Raw genomic sequence first — 22,179 nt, 5'->3', positions numbered from 1 at the left:
AAACCATCAAGATGCCAAATGATTGTCTTCATAAAGCACAGCTCTGAGCAATCTGCCTTTCTCTAAGGACAGTGCAAATCACACGCACTCAGGTTCCTTTCTTACACGGGCGATTGCCATGCTTAAAAAGTGTTTTTACTCTCTGCCTCAGCGCGCTCTAACACAACATTGTGAATCACAAAATGAAAATTTAAAAACATTTTTTAAAAATTGTATTGTTTGAAATAACAAACATGGCTCAGGATAAAGGGGCCTTGACATTTCGTTAGCTGGGCATAAATTCAATTGGGTAAAGCATGTATCTCTGTGTAAAGTTTTTTTCCTCTGTTTTTTGTTTGTTTTGTTTTGTTTGTTATTCGGAGATGGGATTAGAGTGGGGCTGTGGCTGTGCTATCTGATCAACTTAGCAAACAGTGAGGTAATGGTGAAGTTTGTGACTTTTTCTGTCACTACATAAGTAAAATTTATGCAAGGTATACATCCTCCTAAAGTCCATGTTTATTGAAAAGAAAAAAAATACCTAATGTCTATAGAATCTTAAATATTCTGGAAAACAAAATTAAATAAAAATTGGGGGGGAAAATTTACTTTAAATAATACAGAAAAAAAAAAATTCCCCACTGTTGATTTCTATGCCCAGAACCACCAACACAGGATTAAAACAAAGATAATGATAATAACAATAATCATAATGCTATTTACTCTTTTATTAATATGGTTTTATAGTGCAGATGCTTACTTGAGAGCTGACTGTCCCTCAAATGCTAAACAGCAGACAAGAACAAAATCCAAAGCCCCTTTAGCTGTACCAGTGATATTTTTACAGTTCAAGACTTTACTGGCAATCGGATGCACATGAAATTGCCATGTAGCTCACTGTTTTTAGCATGTGATTTTAACAATAAAAGAAGTGACTTCTATTCAAGCACATTTTGACAATTTCTCAGAAAAGTAATGCTCGGGGAAAGAATCATTCTTGAGACTGTGAGCATTCACCATGTATGTACTAGTCAGGACCCACAGACGCTTAAGTGTCTTGCACTCCTCTCACCTTTGAGGAAAACAGTTTAAAATATCCACATGGAGCAATGGACCTGACAGATGAGTCGTGCTTGCCTTTCACAAGCATAATTGAGGGCTAGGTTTGTGGGAAAGGCTATCAAAATGCTATTTCTCTTGGATTAAAATTTGGGGTTAATTGAACATGCTAGACACAGTTTCTATGTTCATAGAAACACTGATGGGTCATTTATGGTGCAACATCTTGCTTGATAAATATATATAGCGGTTTTGTGTTGTCTCTGATATAACAAAAACGTTAAGAGTCAGTGATGAGATTATAAGTTTATTGAAATTGCAGACTCCTAGTGAAAGACACTGGAGCCTGGTGTCTTGCTTCTATATTAAAATTTGTGAGAGTATCTCCCAAAAACCCTTTCTTACCCCTCACACCATACTCCTATTAAGTGGGATTTTTATTGGATTTTAGTGGAGGTTTTTTTATATTATTATTGCCATTGAACTGTTAAAAATACCACTTTCCCCAAATGCAGCATTAGGCAGAGAGGAGTACCAGAGGGGACTGCTGGTACGTTCACTTTTGGTTCCTATCTTGTGTTCTTTTATAAAGGAGAGCATCCAAGCCATAGAATTCCCCAAAGTATAATCACAGGGAAGAAGATATGGTAAAAAGTTAATAGCAAAATCACCTCCCTTCTACCAAAAGGAAGTTCTCCTTTCCCGGATATTCAGATAACTGTACTCTGAGTCAGGGTGGTTACAGGTTCAGCACATCAGAAAGGGAGGGGTCGAATATGTGAGAACAAATGCCCCTAATGCTATGTTAAAAAAACAAACAAACGAAAAACACCTTTAAAACTTCAATTCATCTCATTATGTTCTACTAGGTCTCATTTTGAAACATAAACGTTGTGATCCACTTTAGAACATAACATCTTTATAATGTTATATAGTATCCTTATAATGTTACAGAGATTTGTAAAGTACATACAGTTAGTTCTTCTGGCTCACCTGAAATTGCTAATAAGCCAGCCCCAGGTCCCCCGAGGTTTAACACTTTGAAACAGAATGGCCTTAAGCCGTTAAGAATTTGGAGGGGAAAACACGTAAGTTATGCCCCCTACCCCTGAAAGACCAAATCCAAATGCCAAGGTCATAGACCCCTGGAACCACTGCACCATCACAGATGAACCATCACAAAGTCTAACTCACCTGAGTAGATGTAGGACACACCACACCATGTAGCACTAGCTATCGTGAAATATCAAAATTTCTCCTCATCCCTTTCAACCAAGTAAAGAAAACAAGACAGAATATTTTCAGTAACCTTTACATTTTAATTTTTCATTAACTAATTTGATTCAAAGTTCTCAGCCAGAGCCACTAAATTAATAATAATGAAGGCCTTCAGACTAGATGTGATCTGGAAGATCAAAAGGAGTCAACATCCCTAACAAGTCACAGACACCAGCATCAGCCACTTAGCACACGGCAGTGCTAAAAATATTAATGCCATGATAAATATTTAAATTTAATATTTAAGTTTAGCTTGTTGAAGAAACGGCTTAAACATGTAAAGCAGAAAGAACTTCTCTGACTGGGAACAGTAAGAAAAATATGAGATAATAGGAGAAAGATGCTAAAAGAAGTCTCCTATAGCAACACTTAGACTTCAAAGTTTTACAGGCTTTGTAGTCCATTTTGGATGAATAAATTTAAAGTGTACAGGGAATAGGGACAAGGATAGATTGGTGCAATTGAAGGAAATGCAAACAAAGATGCTATAAAGAATATTTATGAAGGTTTCTGCAGAGAATGCATTGCAATGTAATGCCTCATAGATGCATTTCCAAATGTAAAAGTCAAACCAGCAACAAAAATAAATACTAATGAATAACACTAAATAGCTGGTCATACTGAATTCCCATTAACTGCTGAAATTAATGTTTTCTAACCATTTCCAGGACTCCGGAGCTTTTGTTGTGTCTTTATTGTACTAATTTCCAAAACACAAAGTAAAACAACAACAAACAACAAGATGAAGAACAACCTTAAGATGATTTTTTTTTTTTGAAAAATGGCATTTTTGTGTGTGTGCCTCCAAATGTGGTGACTTCAGTTCAGATTGTACTTATTACCGCTATAAACAATTATTATTTCAGTGATCCTACCACGCATGGAACAGGGCTGTAAGAAAGTGCTGTGATGCCAAATTACTGGCAAATTACTGGTTTTCTTATTGTGTCTAGTTTTGTTATATTATTATTATGTGTCAAAGTAAATGATTCCTTAATAAATGAAACTTACAAATAGCAAGAACTCATTTTGGGTTTTGATTTTATTATAAATCTGTAAGTAATAAGCCAGGTTGATTAGAGTTTTAATTTCTCTCCTTTCACATGCTGGAGAAGCTGCTTAAATGAGCAGAAGCAGTGAGAAGGCAAAGAAATCAATGCAACCAGAATATCTTGATAATCATGAGGAGTCAAAATGAGCATCGTGGCCAATACAGGAAATTTTTTTTATTTTTTGAAAACTCCCTTTAATCAAGCCAAAGTTATATGTTTGATTTTTTTTTCCATGAAACTTCTCTTAAAATATTTTAATTCATTTCCAAATTGGGAGTGTTAACAGCACAGCTACTCATATTACATTTCTAATTAAAATCCCAGTATGTTATTTGTATAACCATGACCTAAATTTCAGTGTCCTCTTTACATGTTTAATGAACAACATACTTTTAGTGTCTTGCCTCAGAATAGTTTCTGATGCATTTAATATCAACTGAGAACATTTTTAAAGAAAAAAAAAAAGTACCATTTGCAGACTTTAACCCAAATAGTGTAGATTTGCAGGGACATTTGAATGGAGTGGTGGCTCTAACTCCTGATTCTGGTGTCTCTGAAATGTGTGACAATAAACATATTTCGCTTCGGTGGGCTTCAACGACAGCTGTTTGTCTAGCAGAACCAACACATTCTCAGTTGAGTGTAAGGGGCGCGCTGAGCAGCGGCCAAGGAGTGCACTGCCAAATGCTGAAGAATCAAGGGGAGACTGCTGATTGCGTTTCAGGATTCCACGGGTGCCTTAGTCTGTTCATGCTGCTATAAAAATGTCATAAACTGGGTGGCTCACAAACAAATATTTATTTCTCACAGTTCTGGAGACTGAAAAGCCCAAGACCATGGTCAGTATCTGGTGCGAGATTGAAGCGCCTTGTCCCAGAGTCCTCACGTGGTAAAAGGGCCAGGGAGCGCTCCAGAGCCTCTTTGTAAGAACGTTAATTCTACTTATGGGGGCTCTGCCCTCAGGAACTAATCACCTCACAAAGGCCCCTCCTCAAAATATCATCACGTTGAATATAAGTTTTCAGTGCTTGAAAAGGGACACAAAGACGCCTCCCTAGCCACGGGCACACTGGAGTAGTTTAGGTGGAGGTGGGGGAGAGGGTTGAGTCCTTGAGGATATATGCACACAATTATAGAATTATAAGGTCAGAGGTACTACTTGAAGAAAGCTTACATTTATGGCAGTGATTGAGTTAAACAGGAATGTGAGAACCTGTGTTTCACCCCCACAGTGTCTTAGCAATGTGAAGCATGGGGGCTCAGAGCTACGACACTGAAAACCTCCTGTCTTAGTTTAGAAGCAATTTGGCAGAAGACCTGCATCTGGCTTTACATGGTAGTTTGGCTACTTTCAGAGAAAAGAAGAAAAAGATAAAAAAAATAATGATAATAAAATAAGTAGGTATAGTAAATGCGGTAAACAATAGCTGTAGAAACTGAGTAAGCATGGTAATTAAAAGATCCATTACCTGGTGTGGCTAAACTTTTATTCTTTTTTCACCATGAAACAGCATATATATCCTGAAAATAACATCATTTCTCTGTATAATTATTTTTAGATGCTAATAGAGTCAACATATGCTACTTTGGGATGTGCTGTTCTTGCTCACTTAAAACCCGAAAGTTTCCAATCGTGAGGGGAGTACGCAGCAAGAGAAGATGTATGGGCTGGACTAGTTTCCAAAATCATTAACTCTTTCACTAGGCGCATATAAGTTATTAGTTTCCATGAAGCTCAAAGTATCTTCTGCAGTCTGTTGTCATACGGAGCCTACAGCGAGCCTCTGAATTAGGGCAGATGGCAATCTGGTTTTCTTCTCCTTGTAAGAAGTAGCTCTTGATTAACTAGTGGAACCTGATAGAAAAGAAATAACTGATATGGAGACCAAGCCGCCATCAATGGTTGTTCTTTCTTCCACTGACCCATCAGTTAGCTGTAACCAGCACGATTTTGTTTTCAAGTGACAGATGTCCGAGGAATGGGTCTGGGCAGGCACTGAAGTCATATGTGTGTTTCATGATCAGAGAGTTGATCCTGTCATCTGGCCTGCTGCTGCCAGTGCTGATTTTCCTTCAATCCACCTTCATAATCTCATGGAGAGTTCCTTTATCACCGTTTGAATAAATTTCAGGAAAAAAAAAAATAGTGCGAATCTGGTTAATCAATGCACGTGCAGAGCAAACAGTAGCTAACGTATTTCAGTAGCATTCAGAAATACCTTAGAAAGAAGACAGAAATGTTAAAACTTCTCATGGGCTGAGTAGCAAGAAGTACATCTTGGTTTTTTGGGGGTTTGTTTGTTTTGGGTTTTTTTTTTCAATTTTCCAGGAAGAAAATTGGCATGTTAGAATCTACAGCAATTTGTGAAGGGAGGTTAATTTTTATAAAAATGACCAAGGGCTTTGCAGGACCAAGAATGAATTATTAATAAGAAGTTTGGGGGAAGATTTCATAGAAGGTCGTTTTGGAATGGGGCCAGAGTGTAAGAACATGCGTCATTTGCGAATATTCACCATTAGCTCTAACCGCACAGAAACTTACTTACCAAGTGCAACAACTTAAACTGTCCTGGGGATGGGAATCAGCAAACCTAACATTTTCCCAATGAAATTGATAGCAAAAAAGGCCACAATGGGAGGAAAGGAAGACGGGCTATGAACAGATTCAACGATAATCCTCTCCTTAGTAAGGCTAGACTGACTCGCCTGTTGCTGAAGTACAAAACTGATGCTAATTGTCAGCAGTAGCAAACGATTTCACTCTCCAGTATGAGTCCAAAAGTGTATAATGGAGACGACCGCAATCCCCCACTGAATAGGGTATTGGATCAGTGCCTGGCACACGGTATAGTTATTACTTATTAGGGCCATCATGACGACAGGTGCATATGTATTATATTAGACCTCTTCAGACATGGAGGAGGAGTAATTTATCTCTGATGGGATAGATACTTAAGTCCATTTTACTTGGAATGCCTCTGCTAGCACCACGGTCCATGGGCTTCGGGGGAAAAAAAAACCTTGCAATGTTAAAGTGAATTAGGGTCTATGCTACGAATCAGAGATGAATATATTAACGAACTCACTCAATGCTTCCTGATCCCTCCACACTGAGTGAGAGAAGCTAATGGATGACCAGAGCACACACTCAGGTAGGGCTTGGAAAGTCACATATTCCCAGGGAATACAGATTTTGAATATAAACTGCATTAAGGAGTCTCTCAACCAATTGAAGTGATGGCTGGCAGGAAAGAAAATGTGAAACAGACAGTAGAGGAGCTAATCGACTTTGGCTAATTGACTAGTTGTAGAAGGAGGAATGTAGTCTCCAACTGATTTCCATTATTTTCCTCCCTCCTCTCCCAACATCAACTGGGAGAAGCATTGGTGGAATTAACCTTTAAGATTTTTGATTATAAGTTACCAAAGATAAAGATTTCCTGGACGTGGTTGTAAATATTGATGGAAACCTTGTGTGTCCCCCTGTGGAGGGAAGGTGAGTCCAGGCCTCATTACCCCAGAGTTAGTTAGGACAGAGCGTATCTGGGGGAACGAAAGGGGAGAAATGATGTATGTAAATATTTAGAGTTCAAAATAGTGAGCTGCAGCATTCTTTTGAGTTTGATTTTGTTTTACTAGAACCCCAACTGCCTTTTTACTTTTAAGAATTCCAAATATGTGAATGTGCAGAAGGAGAAGCCTCTGCCTTCTACTCGCAAAGCTGAAGGGGGCCAGAACTCTCTCTCCTCAACAACTGTGAATCGATGCACTGGACCGTGGCACTGACTCAGTCAACCAGGGTTTCCCAGGGGGCTCTGGATCTAGTGTTAGTGACAGAAGCCTTGTAACAGTTTGGAGGGATGATGTCCAGCAGGAGCGTCAGTGTCCCCTGAATGATGAAGCACCTCATGGCACACAGCCAAGGACAGAATCCCCTTCAGACTGTCTACAGGGTAAAGACACCCATCGTCACATATTTTTCACTTGGTGTCTTTCTGTATTCTGACATTGGTTCGCCAGGCTGCCTCGGCTGACTCTTTGAGTTACTTAATATCATTGCACTAAAAGTTGACTTTCCACTTAGTTAACCAACATTAGTTTTGCTTGTTACTAATTCTCTTTAATAAAGGTATGATATGGAATATAGTCTACGGAGAATCTGGAACGTGGCACCTGGCAGCATGGCATTTGTGCTATAAATGATAATTAATATTCCACTCTTTTTATTTTCTATTGACATGATGAAAAGAGTAAATAGCACTGTTAATAACAACACATTCAATTAAGGTAACACTAGCTACTCTAACAAAAAAAAAAGGCACAAAAATAGATAATGAGCAATATATGGTATTTTATATTTAACTCATATGTAATCCAAAATGGGTGCTTTTGAGCAGTTTTCTTCCCTAGCTGGTGATTGAGGGACCCCAAATTCTTTTATCTCATACCTCTCCCACCTTCAACACATAGTTTGTCTACATAAGCTGATGGCACGAGGAAGAATATGGAAAATCCCATGTGGGGGGTCTCCGTGGGGGGTCTCCACGGGCCAAGCCTGGAAGTAATGCATGTCACTTCTGCTTGCATTCCATTTGCTGGACCTCTGCGACACAGTCACCCCATAATGCAAGGGAGGCTGGAAAATGTTGTCTATCTATTTGCCTAAAAGGAAGAAAACTGAATTTGACAAAGAGCTAACATGTCTCTGTGACAAATAATAATCATCCCTTTTTATATCTTCTGGGAGCTGGTAGTACACTTTATACCCATCATCTAACTCATTAAGTCATCACAACAATAATGAGAAGTAGGCATTATTCTGTCCACTTTAAACATGAGGTTTAGAGAAGTTAAGTTTGCTAATATTGTACAACTTTGCATCAGCAGAAGTGGAAAATATACACAGATGCTTCTGCCTGAGAGACTGATGCTCATTACACTTTGATACCCTACCTTTTCATTTTCATCAGAACTGTTACAATCATCACATTAAACATATTTGAAAACAAAACTGTGGTTGAATCAGTGTTATTATTGTACCAAACACTTTACCAGTAATCACTTGGCCAAAAATTCAAATAATAGGATTTTTCTTAAATTTTACAGAAAACAATGGTTCAGACCAGAATATATATAAACTGTCAGAATGCTTGCGTGACTACACCCCTCCTATATTCATTACATTGTTTTCAATATGAGTTATTCCATATTAGAAATCACTTAACCTGTATCCTTTAATAATCCTAAAGTTAGTTTTAGGGCTACAAAGTAATTATTAGATACTTCATATTTCATGTATGACAAATTTAGAAAAGAACATTAGGAAAATCCTGATAATTGAAGTTATTAGATTTCATGAGGTAAACATATAGGTACAAAGATATGATTTATGCTTATTTCTAATCTCCCACTAAGACCATTCAAAATCATTATGCCGTTTGCTTGAGATAATTACTTTCCTTAAGAAATTATTTAATGGAGTGCTCAGGTCAACTCCATAGTATATAGAAAATAAGGTTATTTTTGCCCTGTATTGGATGTTTGTAGCTTTTATTTTCTTACTGTATTAACTAGGAAAGAGGGGCACACCTTTCATACCCACAAATGAAGAATATGGTAAAATCAACAAGGAGCCAAAAATATAATTCTTCTTCATAATATATATTGCTCATTTTGTGAAAGGAAAGAAAGTCTACAGAGGTACAGCCCAGCGAGGACACCTTAAAAGGGTTTTTATTCAGAAACAAGGGCTGTTAAAAGAACACGTTTTCTGAACTGCAATCAAAACTTACACGTAATAAATGTAAACTGTCTCTCACTGAAAAGAATATCTGATAAAGGAAAGAGTCGTATTATCCATGAAGCAGAAAGTATAATACAATCCCAAAGTCCTCAATTTTAAATAATAGATTTTCTTCAAACAATAGCTCAGAAAGTAATAGTGTCCTCTTAAAAATATTATAAAAGTCATTTTATAAAAAGAGAACATTTTTTGAGAAGCAAGGTTTTTCACTGTTTCTTTCTATTCCTAGTTTACTTTACAAACTGAGATCTTGCAAGTTGAAGGGAATTCATATGCAAATATCATAGATCTTTGCAGTCAGACTTTAAAAAAATATGAATTATAAGGCTTTCTTTTTCATTCAGTTGGAATCATCATGTGCGCTTTTTCCATGTAATTAATAGAGAAAATTACAGATTTTCATTTTATTTACTATCTTCAAATCACTTTCACACTTCTGAACTATCTTTGTGGTAGGGCTATCCATGCTCTTTAGAGAAAGAACTATTCAGAAGCAGAAACGAGAAACTAAAGTGATATTATTCAACAACCCATATTTTTTATTCCAAATTTTTCTATTGTGAAATACATAAATTATTTTCATCCTAAAGTCAAAGTTTCTATATCAATAAATAGAATTTCCCAGTTAGGTTGAAAACCTTTATGCGGTAAGTCTCTCATTTATTTTTTTTCTTTTGTTCTAGAAGGAAGATACATCAGACATTGAGTTTAGATGACCTTTCCTCAGTATGAGTCTACTATCAATACACACACACACACACACACACACACACACACACACACACACACTATACATCTATAGGTTATAATCTCAAATGTGGGGAGGTGGATAATATTTCTACAGCTGTAGTCTATGGAAAGGGCTGGGTCACTGATCTATAAAGCATCTTGTTACCACTTCACTTTGCTTTCTGAGAATCCAAATTGTACCTTTATATCTGTAAATGCAGATTGAAAAAAAAAAAATGACCTCAGTATTTTGGTGATTGCACTGTGGGTTCCGACGCTGCGATGCTCCAATTCTTTCTAAGGTAGCTGCAGAACCTGAACAGGTAACTATCCAAACAGCTACTGTAAACTCCAGAGGTAGAGAGTGAGTTTTCACAACTCTGTGCTTCATTTGAGCGCTAAACCAACAGCTTGAACAATGTCAGCTTTGTACAGGCAAATTCAAAAGCAAGACTTCCTTTAAAGCAGAACCTCGTAAGGTAATCTACTCACTCCACGAAGGCCACTTTGCATCTGGCAGACTTTCTGTGGCCTTTATTTGACGAGATATTGATGGGAAATTTGAATGAGAAATGATGTCTAAGATTTCACTAGTCGTTAACAAATGAGCTTTTGCAAAATGCTAATATGTCATTACCACCATCACAAAAAATTAATTTATTGGATTTATCAAGTTACCCACTCATTTACACTTTCAAAAGTCCCAAGAGTTCATTAAGTAGTCCATGCTTCTTAGAAAATGTAATGCTCAAGGTTAAGAAGCTCCTCAGAGGCCACTCAGTCATTTTTACTCTTCTACTGACAGAGTCAGCTCCAAAGTATACAGATGCAGCCACTCCATCCCTTCAGGGATTATCCACTGCCTGCACACGGGAATATATGGTCCTTAGTCTCCATAGTCCCAGAGAAACGAGTCCCAGGAGGCTATAAAAAGAGAAATGGCCCGTGTGGTACCTGCACGCTAGGGCGCACCAAACATAAGCTCAAGAATTATTTTATATAAAATCTTTAAGTTCCTTGTGCAATGCCAAGCCATTGTGATTCCTCAAAGGGGTGAACTCCCCACTCAGCCTCTTCCAGCAGGAATTGGGCCTGGCAGGGTGTTTGGTGATCTTTCCACTGATGGTATCACCCTTCGACATCTCTTTTACTTTGAAACATCATTGACAGAATGAGGAAAGGAAGACAGCTTTACCATTAAGACAGCTTTATGAACTCTCATTGAGCAGAGTATGATCTATATTTTTCACACATTAGTGGGAGAAGTTTTTTAATTTTATGCATGCAATTAAAAATCCTTGCTAACATCAGATCTGTTCCATGAACTCATTATTCAGGATCCATTTATGTAATGAAAAAATATCAGTCCAGAGGAGGGAGTGGAAATGACATTACAAAAAACTGCTATGAATAATTGGGTACAAGTCTTCAAATGTGTTTTCACTTCTCTTGAGCAAATAAACTGTCCAACTTGGGCATCATCTTTGAATATTTTCCATATCATTAAGTAATCATATTATCTTTGGCTTTTGGCATTACATCTTATAGTTACTCCATAATTTATTAAATTAATTTCCAAGGATTGAATATTTAGGCTATTGCCATGTTTTAATCTACTAAATATATATTAGTAAAGAATATTTTTATTTATAAATCTTTATCACTAACTTTGATTACTTCTTAAAATATACAACTCCAAGTGGAATTACTGAAATTATTGGATCAATATAGTTACACTTTTTTAAAGAATTTTTAAAGAGTAGTTTTAGGTATAGAACAAATTTGAAAGGAAGGTAAAGAGATTTCTCATATATCCTTCCCTCACACTTGCAAGCCTCCCCCGTTGTCAACATCAATCTTCAGGACGGTGCTTTTTTTTTTTTTAACCAGTGATGGTCCTAGATTAACATGCCATAATTACCCAAAGTCCATAGTTGACCTTAGGAGTGATATATATTTTTAAGTCTCCTCGTATTAAGTGTCAAATTGATTTTCTGAAAGGTTACAAAAATGTATATTTTCAAAGAGTGAAAAAAAAATCTGAATTAAACTTTTACCAAAAAAGAAAATATTTTCCTACATTTGAAGGGATTTCAGAATTAAAAGGAGCCATCTCTCCAGCACAATCTTTTACCTCGTCCTTGAATATCCTCAGTAAAATACACAAAAGTACTTTTCCAGACCCTGCTTGGATAAGAGTGCATGGCTTTTGTCTGCTATTGGATTCCATTAATAATTGAAAGAGTCTCCTTCCAATGAGCAGGGATCTGCCTCACTGTAGCATCTCCCACATTTTAGCAAGTTTCAGATAAATAGAAACATAGTCCAGCTGAGGTTCTGGGCCAAATCTATACACTTCATGCAACGTGGAAATGAAGACATGGGAACTGGCTGTGCTCCAAAAATGTTCAGTTCTATCTGGATTTTACTTACTTTGGCTGTGAATCTTTCTTTGATTAGTAAGTATAGTTTCCTAATTAACAGTGAATGTAAAATTATGAGCTCAATGTTTGGCACATTTCAAAAACTGAAGGAGAATTAGAAGTTACTTTTATTATAATTACTCTATTACTAGTATATAGAGAATATATATTTATGATTTCTTTTTTTAATTTTGAAAAAAATTGATGAGTTTAGTTGTTAATTCCTGTCTTTTTTTTTTTATTGAAGTACAGTCAATTACAATGTATCAATTTCTGGTGTTCAGCACAATGTCCCAGTCTTGAATATACATACATATATTCATTTTCATTTTTTCTATTAAAGGTTATTACAAGATATTGAGCCTAGTTCCCTGTGCTATCCAAAGAAACAATCTTTTAATCTATTTTTATATATAGTGGCTAACATTTGTAAGTATCAAGCTGCCAAATTTATCCGTCCCCACCCCCTTTCCCTGGTAACCATAAAATCGTTTACTATGTCTGACTCTGTTTCTGTTTTGTAGATGAATTCATAGTGTCTGTTTGTTTGTTTTGGTTTGGTTTTTTGAATTATTTTAACTGGTAATTCACTCCAAAGCCATGAAAAAAGAAATACTATTCCTAACATGATGGTTAATTTTATGTGTCAACTTGACTGGGCCATGGGGTGCCCAGAAATTTAGTCAAACCTTATTCTGGGTGTTTTGGTGAGCATGTTTGTGGATGAGTTTGACTTTTAAATCGGAAGACTGAGTTAAGCCCATTGCCCCCCATAATGCAATAGGCTTCATCTAGTCAGTTGAAAGCCTGAATAGCCCAAGAAGGCTGAAACTTTCCTGAGGAAGAGAGAATTCTTTCTGTCTGATTGTCTTTGAACAGGAATATTGGCTTTTTCCTGCCTTCATACTTGAACTGAAATATCAGCTCTTCCAGGGCTTCTAGACTTTTGGCCTATGAATTGAAAAAAAAAAAAAAAAAGAAGAAGGAAAAAAAAAAGAGAAAGGAAAAAAAAAAGGCTCTCCTGGGTGTCCAGCTTCCTGACTGCACATTTCAGGAATAACCAGATTCAATGGAATTATGATTATGATCAGATGAGCTAATTCCTTATAATTAGTCTTCTTACTGTAAGTCCTTCCTGATAAATTAATAAAATGATTGATTCTGGTGATTGATAAATACACCTAGTTTATAGACTTCAACAGAATGAACTAAACACTATTTGCAAGTACAGAAAACACAGACTTGTAACGCTACCCACCTTACTTAGAATTAAGTTAGAAATCTGGAGGGTAAATGCTTTGTTTCTTAATCAATAACCGAAATAGGAGGAAGGCTACAAAATAACTTTATAACAAAGCTAAAAGCAATCTATCAGAGAAAATAATGCGGATGCACCTAAGAAGAAAGCCCGGAGCTCTTATCGTCAGCCCTAAAAGTCATCCAATTCTCCTTCATGTGCGTTTTGACTGAGAGCCTTAGTGCTAGTTAAAAGTCTGAGGAAGTGTAACTGGCATTAAAGGCCTCTAGGACTGATGTGAAAGCCATAGTTTGAAGAGTAAGAAAAATTACTAGCTATTGAGAGAAGAACTCATTTCTCTGCAATTACTTGCTTGAAGAAACCAACTGGAAATCTGAATGATAGAATAGAGATTCACTCAACCTTGGTATCACCCCCCCTCACCTACTCCTTCTGAAGAAAAGCTTATTTAACTTTACAGGAGGAAAATTGACAATTTCTCCAGGTTGACCTTTATTTTTTAGACATGTTTCTTTTTTAGTGATGGGGTAGTCTTCCAAGGTTTCAAGAGATTGTTTTCAAGAAGATATTAGTTTATTTCAGAGAGGCTCAGAGCTTTACTTTCTAACATTGTGCTGGATTAAATGTATTCAAATACATTATCTCCTTTGAAATGTGTTTTTGAAATGCCTTGCAACCAACCTGCATTCATCTGTCCTGAAGTGGAAATTAAGTACATACTTTCCTTTGCATTCAGAATATCTGTGTATAGCCTTCTGTTAAGTTCTTTGTATCACTGTTATTTCAAAGAATATATCAGAGTGGCCTCACTGAAATATGTTTAAATGATTATTCAGTTATGTTAATTAACTAAATACTATTTTATTAACTTTTACTTTGGAGTTTTCAATGAATTTCATAGCACTTTAAAATACTTTCCCAAATTTGAGATAATAATTGTTTAAAATAGAAAGGAGAGAACAATAAAGAACCATATTTCAGTGTTTCATTTCTTACACATAAATATGAGTTTTGTTCTGCGCAGTTTCTAAGACCTTCTTGGAACTATTCACTCATCATTAATTCAATAAACATGTATTAAATGACTTCCTGGTGCAAAGCATTGTATTTTATCATTAGATTTTTATATTATAATATGCTCTATCTTAGAATATAGTGCCCATCTCTGGGTTATGTGGTAGCATATATTTTATGTCGATCGTGTTGATCAGAAATCATTTAATTGTGGAGCTTTACAGTTTTAATTCTCTCAACTCCTTCAACTCCCTGATTTTCAGGAACTCTTTCTAAAATCAATATGTCAGTTCAGTATTAAAAAACTAATAATGATTTTCCATTGTATTCAAGATAAAGTTAAAATTCCTTACTGTGACTAAAACTCAGTCCAGGATTTTATTTCAATTTAATCTCATTTTCCTCCCCAAATATGTCCCTTTGGGAATACATCTAGAACTATACATTTAATATAGATAGACTGATAGATCGAAAAATCGATAGATCGATAGATAAGGATGTCTATATGTATCCTTGTTCTTTGGCTTTTTCTTGCTTGCATCATTCTTCAATTTTCAGCTGGACATTACTTCTTTGAAAAGGTCTTATTTCCTTTCTTGGGCAACAGAGTTAGGTACTTACTCTACTGTTCTCCACTATCAAATCCTGATTAGAGGACTCTTTGCCCTCTAATTTTTATTCATTTTTCATCTATGTTATTCTGTGTTGTCCACTAAGTTACTGCATACAAACATTTTGCCTGGGGACTGTTCATAAACTGAGCAGGGCTTGGCATGTAGTAACCATTCAGTATATATCTGAATGAATGAATGAATGAATGAACAAAGAAGTGAGTAGAGAAAGTGAGATTTAATCAAAGTCAGAGAGACAGTGGCGAAATCAGAATTGGGATACAAGCAGTTTCCACATTCCTTGCACAGAGCTCACATTTTTACTTCCTTCTACCTAGGTAATGAGTGACATTTTCTAGATTCATACAGAGTAAAAAAATATATATTTCTACCTTTGGGTCAGTAGCTTAAAAACGAAGGTAAAGATTAGATGATGATTGAAAGGAAACAATTTTTTCTCCCAGCAGTAATTTGACTGAGGGCCACATACCTGCTTTCAAGGCCATTCATAGACACACTCCAGATTCTCTGTCATGAAGAAGTTGGTTTTGCCCAGAAGGAAGAACTCATGAGGACAACAGATGTAAATGAAGACTTTTCCCATTGCCCGTTGGAAAATGTAGTACTCCTTTATTGTACCCCCTGCTGTGAATCAGAGATGGGCCCCACTGCCTTGAGGGACATGGCAGTTAGAGACATCAATTACTAAGGAGAAATCCTCCACTAGACCTCCCCGCCTGTGACCCTTCCTTATCAGTACATAGGCAATTGTACACCCATCGCTCTAGTTAAGGACAGATGAAGCAGAGAATCAGACCAAAAATAAATAAATAAAAAGACTTTTTTACTTTACCTTTCTGAGGGCACAACTTTGTACCATCCAGGAAGAAAGAGATGAATTTGACTACAAATAGCCAAAACAGGATGTATCTCAGTCTTTCACTAATTTGATAAACTTATTTTAGGAAGTCACTAGTCTGTGGTTAGGATTTGAGAATAAACACTTTTGTTGAAGGAAATAATCCTTGTGAGGGAGGGAAGTGGTGAGAGGTCAGAAGCCCAGACACAGGGCGTGAAAGTGTGATAAAGACTGCTACCTACAGTCTGGTTCTAATAATGGCACTCAATATTTATTTAATTAAAAAGGAATGATCTAATTTTACCTTAATTAGCCATAGCCTCACAGGTGAGAATTAATTTTGTTTTGGTCTCTATGATGTAATCTTTTCCAGTCAACTGAGTAGTTTTATTAAGCAGATCAGGTTTCAGAATATTTACCTAATTTGGGGGAACAGAGTAGAACATGAAATCACTCACACACAGGAAATTCATTAAACTTTTATTTCTGTTTGGAGTATTTATAAAAAAAACTTGGAAAAAAATCTTCTGATATTATCATAATTACAAATCTTAAAGACTATACCTGTTTGCAACTGACACAGAATTTCCAGTCAACAGATTTAAAGGTGGAAACAGCCCGACAAAATGGATACCACTATTATTTCCAATTTGCAGATTTAAAAACTGAGACATGCAGAAGTTTTCTCAGGGCCACAGGCAGCGTGTGGCTTCAGTGTTACCCACGCGGTGGGGTGCCAGAGCTGGGCTCATGTCAAGCCATTACACTACGGTCTCTTGTATCTAATGTGGTCATTGAGGACATTTTAGATGTGTTGCCCATCTAAAGCTTATCATTGTTTATCACTCTTGGAACCTTACTCCTGTGTAAATAGCTTTCACATAATTAAGAATTCTTTGCTTACAACAGGAAATTTTGAACAGAGAAATTCAAAATCGTAGAACAATCAAATATCATTCTATTCAACTTCATGCCAACTATCATGGAGGGAAAAGCACTCCCAGTAATGAAAGTAGTAGGTCCATTTTAGGTCAAGATTGTCTAATATTCAATTCTGAGTTTTTGTTTTTGTAAAGAAAACCCCTCAGCCACTCACCAAAATATTTTGTAGAAAGTTTCTGTGCACACAGTCCCATCTTCCTCATACTTTGTGTCCAGTAGGGCAAACATGATGTAGAAGACAGTTGGCATTCTCCGAAGGTGAGACCAAGTGTGAGATGGAGAATTCCATAAGAGCACCCCTGCTTTAGAAGTTACAAAATGGAATGGATTTTTCTTCTCCCTTCCCCAAACACTCTCATACTAAGTTTCTGGGCTTATGAGGGAATACAGAGGGAAAGGAAGTGTTAACCACAGGACAGTGGAAGATTTGGGGACATCCTGCCCTCAGCATCACATTTATAAGGATTTCTGATGATTCTCTGTGTAGAATGGGTACCCAAAAGATACAGTATATTTTTTTTAACCAGGATAAGGGAAGAAAATTTAGCTATGCATCTATCCTTGTTTCTTGTTTTTGTTTTTTTTTTGTTTGTTTGATTCTTTTTGTTGACAGTAAATGTTAGCCAAACTGGAAGAGAGAAAGATTTATTTTTCTTAGTGAACACTGGATGTGTAATCCCATGGTCAAGAAAGTGCCTAAATCGACAGCATTCTGTATCATGGATTTTCCAAAATTGCCCATCATATCCTACTATTTATTTCAAGTCCTTAAGCAAGAAACAACGCTGAAGAGTAAGCCAGCTACAAATTTCATTGCACAGCCCTTCTAAAATCACATCCTCACTCACTGCAGCAGCTTGCCTGGGTTATCTGTCAGAGTTTGAACATGGTATCTGGAGGGGCAGGAAAGGGCTGATAAAATTTATTTGAACAATCTTTGTCTTTGCCTATGACTCTTAGCAACAAAATTATAGAAATAAATCCATGAAACTAATTGCCTAAGATTATAGTGAACATAGTGTGCTTCTAAGCTGTATGTAACAACAACAAAGAACATCAAATGAAAAAAAGTTCTCAAATGTAAGGTCATCCACAGAGAAAAGCAAATAGATAAAGAAGCATAAAATGCTGACTATGCAGCTACAAGTCCAGGGAAAGGAGAATTTTTGATATCTATTGTTAGTTCAGTATAAACTCAGGGAATATTCTAGTATACGATTCAAAGAAAGCACTGAATAATTTTTTTGCCTTCTGGCTGCCGATGACATTGAAGGAAGGATGGACAAGGACTGACTTAGCTTTGGTCAGGACGTTTGCCTGCCTGGATGTATTACTACATGTGAGATTTATATGTAACTCTTAAAAGAAAAAATGAGTGAGGAGGAAATGTGGAAAGAAATTTATTCTGGAAATTTCATCAGCACATAAAATAATTTGATATCAATATCAACCAAAAATATAAGGATTAATTTCCACCCACAAATGACTATTAGGAAGAAAAATTAACCTTTATAAGAGGGGTACACATAGAACTTTCAGAGATGACTGTGTAGGTAAATTTAAATTAACTTCACTTCTATGACCTCAAATCTATTCGTTGTGGGTTTTTCAGTGAGATAATAACTATAACATCAAAATATATATTTATCTTGATTATAAATGATGTTAGTAATTTTATTAACTGACATATCTGCTTTATGTGATAGCCCAATAAATTTATCTAGTTTAAAAAATATGTTTAATCCAAAGACTGGCAAATTTTATAGCAAAGACATAATGGTCTACACTAGTAGAAAGGTGTGTATAATTCTGTCAATTGAATGTATACTCGGACAATTCTTTAAATATAGACAAAGGTACTTACTGAAATATATACACACAATGTATTTTATTTTAAGTCGGACTATTTTATGCAGTCTAACATGGTCCAAATGATTACTGAGGTGATTTCTGAAGCTTGAAAAATTTAGCTTTTTCTGGAGTACGTACACTTATGGCCTAAAATGCAAATATAAGGGTTTGGCCACATAGAGCTATATACATTTTCAGTAAGACATAATTTAACCCACGGTGTGTAACTATTCATATGAGGTTAGTTAATACTGAGTCATTCCTGTGTGACTTGAGGTCCTTTTCAGTTTGTAGTATACACTCGCTCACTATGTCTGTAGCATCACAAAGTGCTTCTGCAAGATGCCAGGGAGTTGAGGCAAACTTTTGAAATATAAGAATTTTTGTTTGAAAGAAATGTGTTTGAAAGAAGTAAGATCTAAAATCACATCAAACAAATAGAACAAGTAGAGCTCTTGTGTTCTTACAACATGATGATGTCTCACAGACACTGCGGACACTTCACCAACTCTCACTCTTCACTTCTCTGTGTTTCAGCAGCAGCATTGTCGCCCTGACCACACTTACTGGCTACAGAATTGAACGTTCTGGAAAAAAAACACTTCCTGATTTGGTTTACAGAAATATCATAACCTTTGATTTTTATTCAAAGCAAGTTATAACCTGCTCTGTACACCATGGCATGAACTCACTGCAGCATTCTGTTTAACAGATAAAATCATAGCAGGTTAAGACTTAGTTGAACCAAAAACGAATTATCCATTTATAAGTAATTTAAAGAAACTAATTTCATATTTTAAATGTATCTTTCCATTCTTTTTATTAAGAAATATTTATTGAAAGCCTAGTAGGAACTATAATCTTAGCAGATGCTGTTATTTTAAAGATGAGTAAAGCATGCTTCCAGGTCTCAAGATGCTTAAATTCCAGCCAGGGATATAATAGTAAACCTACCCTCTAATACAGTGTATTTAGGAATCACACAGTCATTTGCTATTTATATCTCTTAGAAGTATAGCCAAAATTCATTCTCTAATGTCCCAATTAACACATACGTACTTCACAAAGTTGCTTTTGGGTACGTTTAATTTCTGACGATGAAACCATATAAACTCTTCCAAAACTGTGAACTCTGTTTAAATTTATTATTTTTAAATGCATATAGCTTTGAAGAAACTAATTAAAGCAATTAGACATTTAAAACTGGAGCATTAAAGCATGACAAAAACTATTTTCTTAGACCCCTAATAAGAAATTTGTGTCTCTCCCAATCGCTGAAGAAGTAATAATTAGCACCTCCCTTAAGGCTCATGAAAAATCTCCTTCAAAGAAAAAAAATGCATTTTAAAACATTAAAATTTTTTTATTGTATTAAATTTATTTAGTGTGAGTGTCATTCCATACTTCTCACTCACTCTTACATTTAATACGTTGATAATATTCAGGTTAAAAATGTTACTGAGTGTCCTACTTCCATCATTCAGAGAGAATTTTCTTTGTGTTTTATTCTGTTAATCCAAATTTGTTTTAATTTGTTAATTCTTGTGATCTAAAATTTCTTCCTAGAAGTATGTTTTAAAACTGTATGGTGGGTGTCTTCCAGGTTATTGGAGCACCATTCCCTAAGTGTTAGGAAGCCAGAATGTTCTTAATGCCACTCTGGTGGTTTAAATAAATTGAGAGTTTCTAAAACCAGCTATTTCATTCCAAGAGAATTAAAAAGGTTATAAATTGATATATCTTAGTTCTTTAAAGAAGAATCTCATGGATAGCACCATTTTGTTTTTGAGAGAGTAAAATATTAGTTTTATTTGGAACTGGGTATTTATAAATTTATAAATTTTAAATGCACTAATGAGAATGGTAAAATGAGAGATCAGTGGTGATATTAAGATCATTCTGGGCTAGACAAGCCAGGAAACTTCTAATTGTGCTCAAACCCAATGATACCCCTCTCCTGAGAAGTCCTTCAAGGAGATATCTGTGCAAAAGGGCACAAGAAATAGATAAAGGAAATGGTGCTGTTATTAACAGCTTCCCAACTCTGGTTAACTAGCTTGGACCAAACTGAGAGTGTCTGGCCTAGACTAACGGTTCTAACTTTAAAGAGTAATTAACAGCCACTCATTTCAGTACAGGAAGAATATTAACTAGAAAAATAGAAAGCAAATGCATATATGCTTATTGAAATGTAGCAACAGGGCCAGAAAATATCCTTACTTCCTCTCCATCTGTTTACGTAGGCTGGGTCTAGCGAAGGTGGAAATTCAAAAGAAGAAGACAAAAAAGAGATTTGGTCTGACTCCACAGAATCAAGATTACTTCATCTTAACTCTCCTCCTTCATGGAAGTTGACATATAGTCTCATGAATTGTCAGATTGTTAGGAAAGAGCTAGACAACAACAAAAAGCAGTTACAGAAACTGCTTAATACTGAGAGGCCCTCATATAAAGCAAGTGGCACCCAGGCAAGAATAACAAGAGACGTTATAAAGCCTGTCCTCTGTCAAACTCAACCCAGCTTGACTTGCATACTGCTCACCACATACGTTTAAACTTGAAACAAAGAAAACCCAAATGAAGAGAATTCACAGTGGAATCTTCTGTCTGTAACTTCCTGTGAGAGTGTTATACTGACTAACCTTTAAACCGTCAATTATATTGTACGTGTCCTACGCAAATTTTGCTGATTCTCATATTTTGCTCCAGAGATTCTCATCTTGAGACGTAGAGAATATTTGATGGCCTAGTTATCGAAAGAGAATTTATTCAATTTACTGTGCCTTGGGCAATGAAGAAAACATGGTATTAATATTGCTTTCATAGAGCTTATATTATTATATGCTAGGAAATAACCCATAAATAGACACATAGTGATGTTTAAGTAGATAATTAAAATCAACGTAAAAATGAAAAAGTTGTCAAATTTTTTCTGTCTCTCTTTCGTCTCCATTTCTTTCTTTTATTTGACCTGCCTTCCCAGGGGAGGAACTGGAATGTTGGAGACAGCAAGGCACTGTGTAAATCAGTAGGGATGGCAGCCTGAGTCCTGAGCAAGTGTCATGCAGGTGGCCAGGGACACACAGGCTGGTTCTGTGTCCCAGTGAAGGGTATCTGGGACCTAAGAGAAAGCGAAATACCACTTTTCCTATTTCCCCTACTACTCTTTTCTCGCTTTGCAGGTCCTCACGTAGACCTAGGAAACTTTTTGTCATATATTTCACCTGGTCTTTTGATTTTTTGCGCATTGTGTTGTCACTATAAATATCCTAAATTCGACCCCCTTCTTGCTTGGATCCACCATACGCGACTGCTCTCTTC

Source organism: Camelus ferus, chromosome 2, assembly GCF_009834535.1.
Source record: "Camelus ferus isolate YT-003-E chromosome 2, BCGSAC_Cfer_1.0, whole genome shotgun sequence".
Lineage (NCBI taxonomy): Eukaryota > Metazoa > Chordata > Mammalia > Artiodactyla > Camelidae > Camelus > Camelus ferus.
This window is presented reverse-complemented; position numbering follows the sequence as displayed.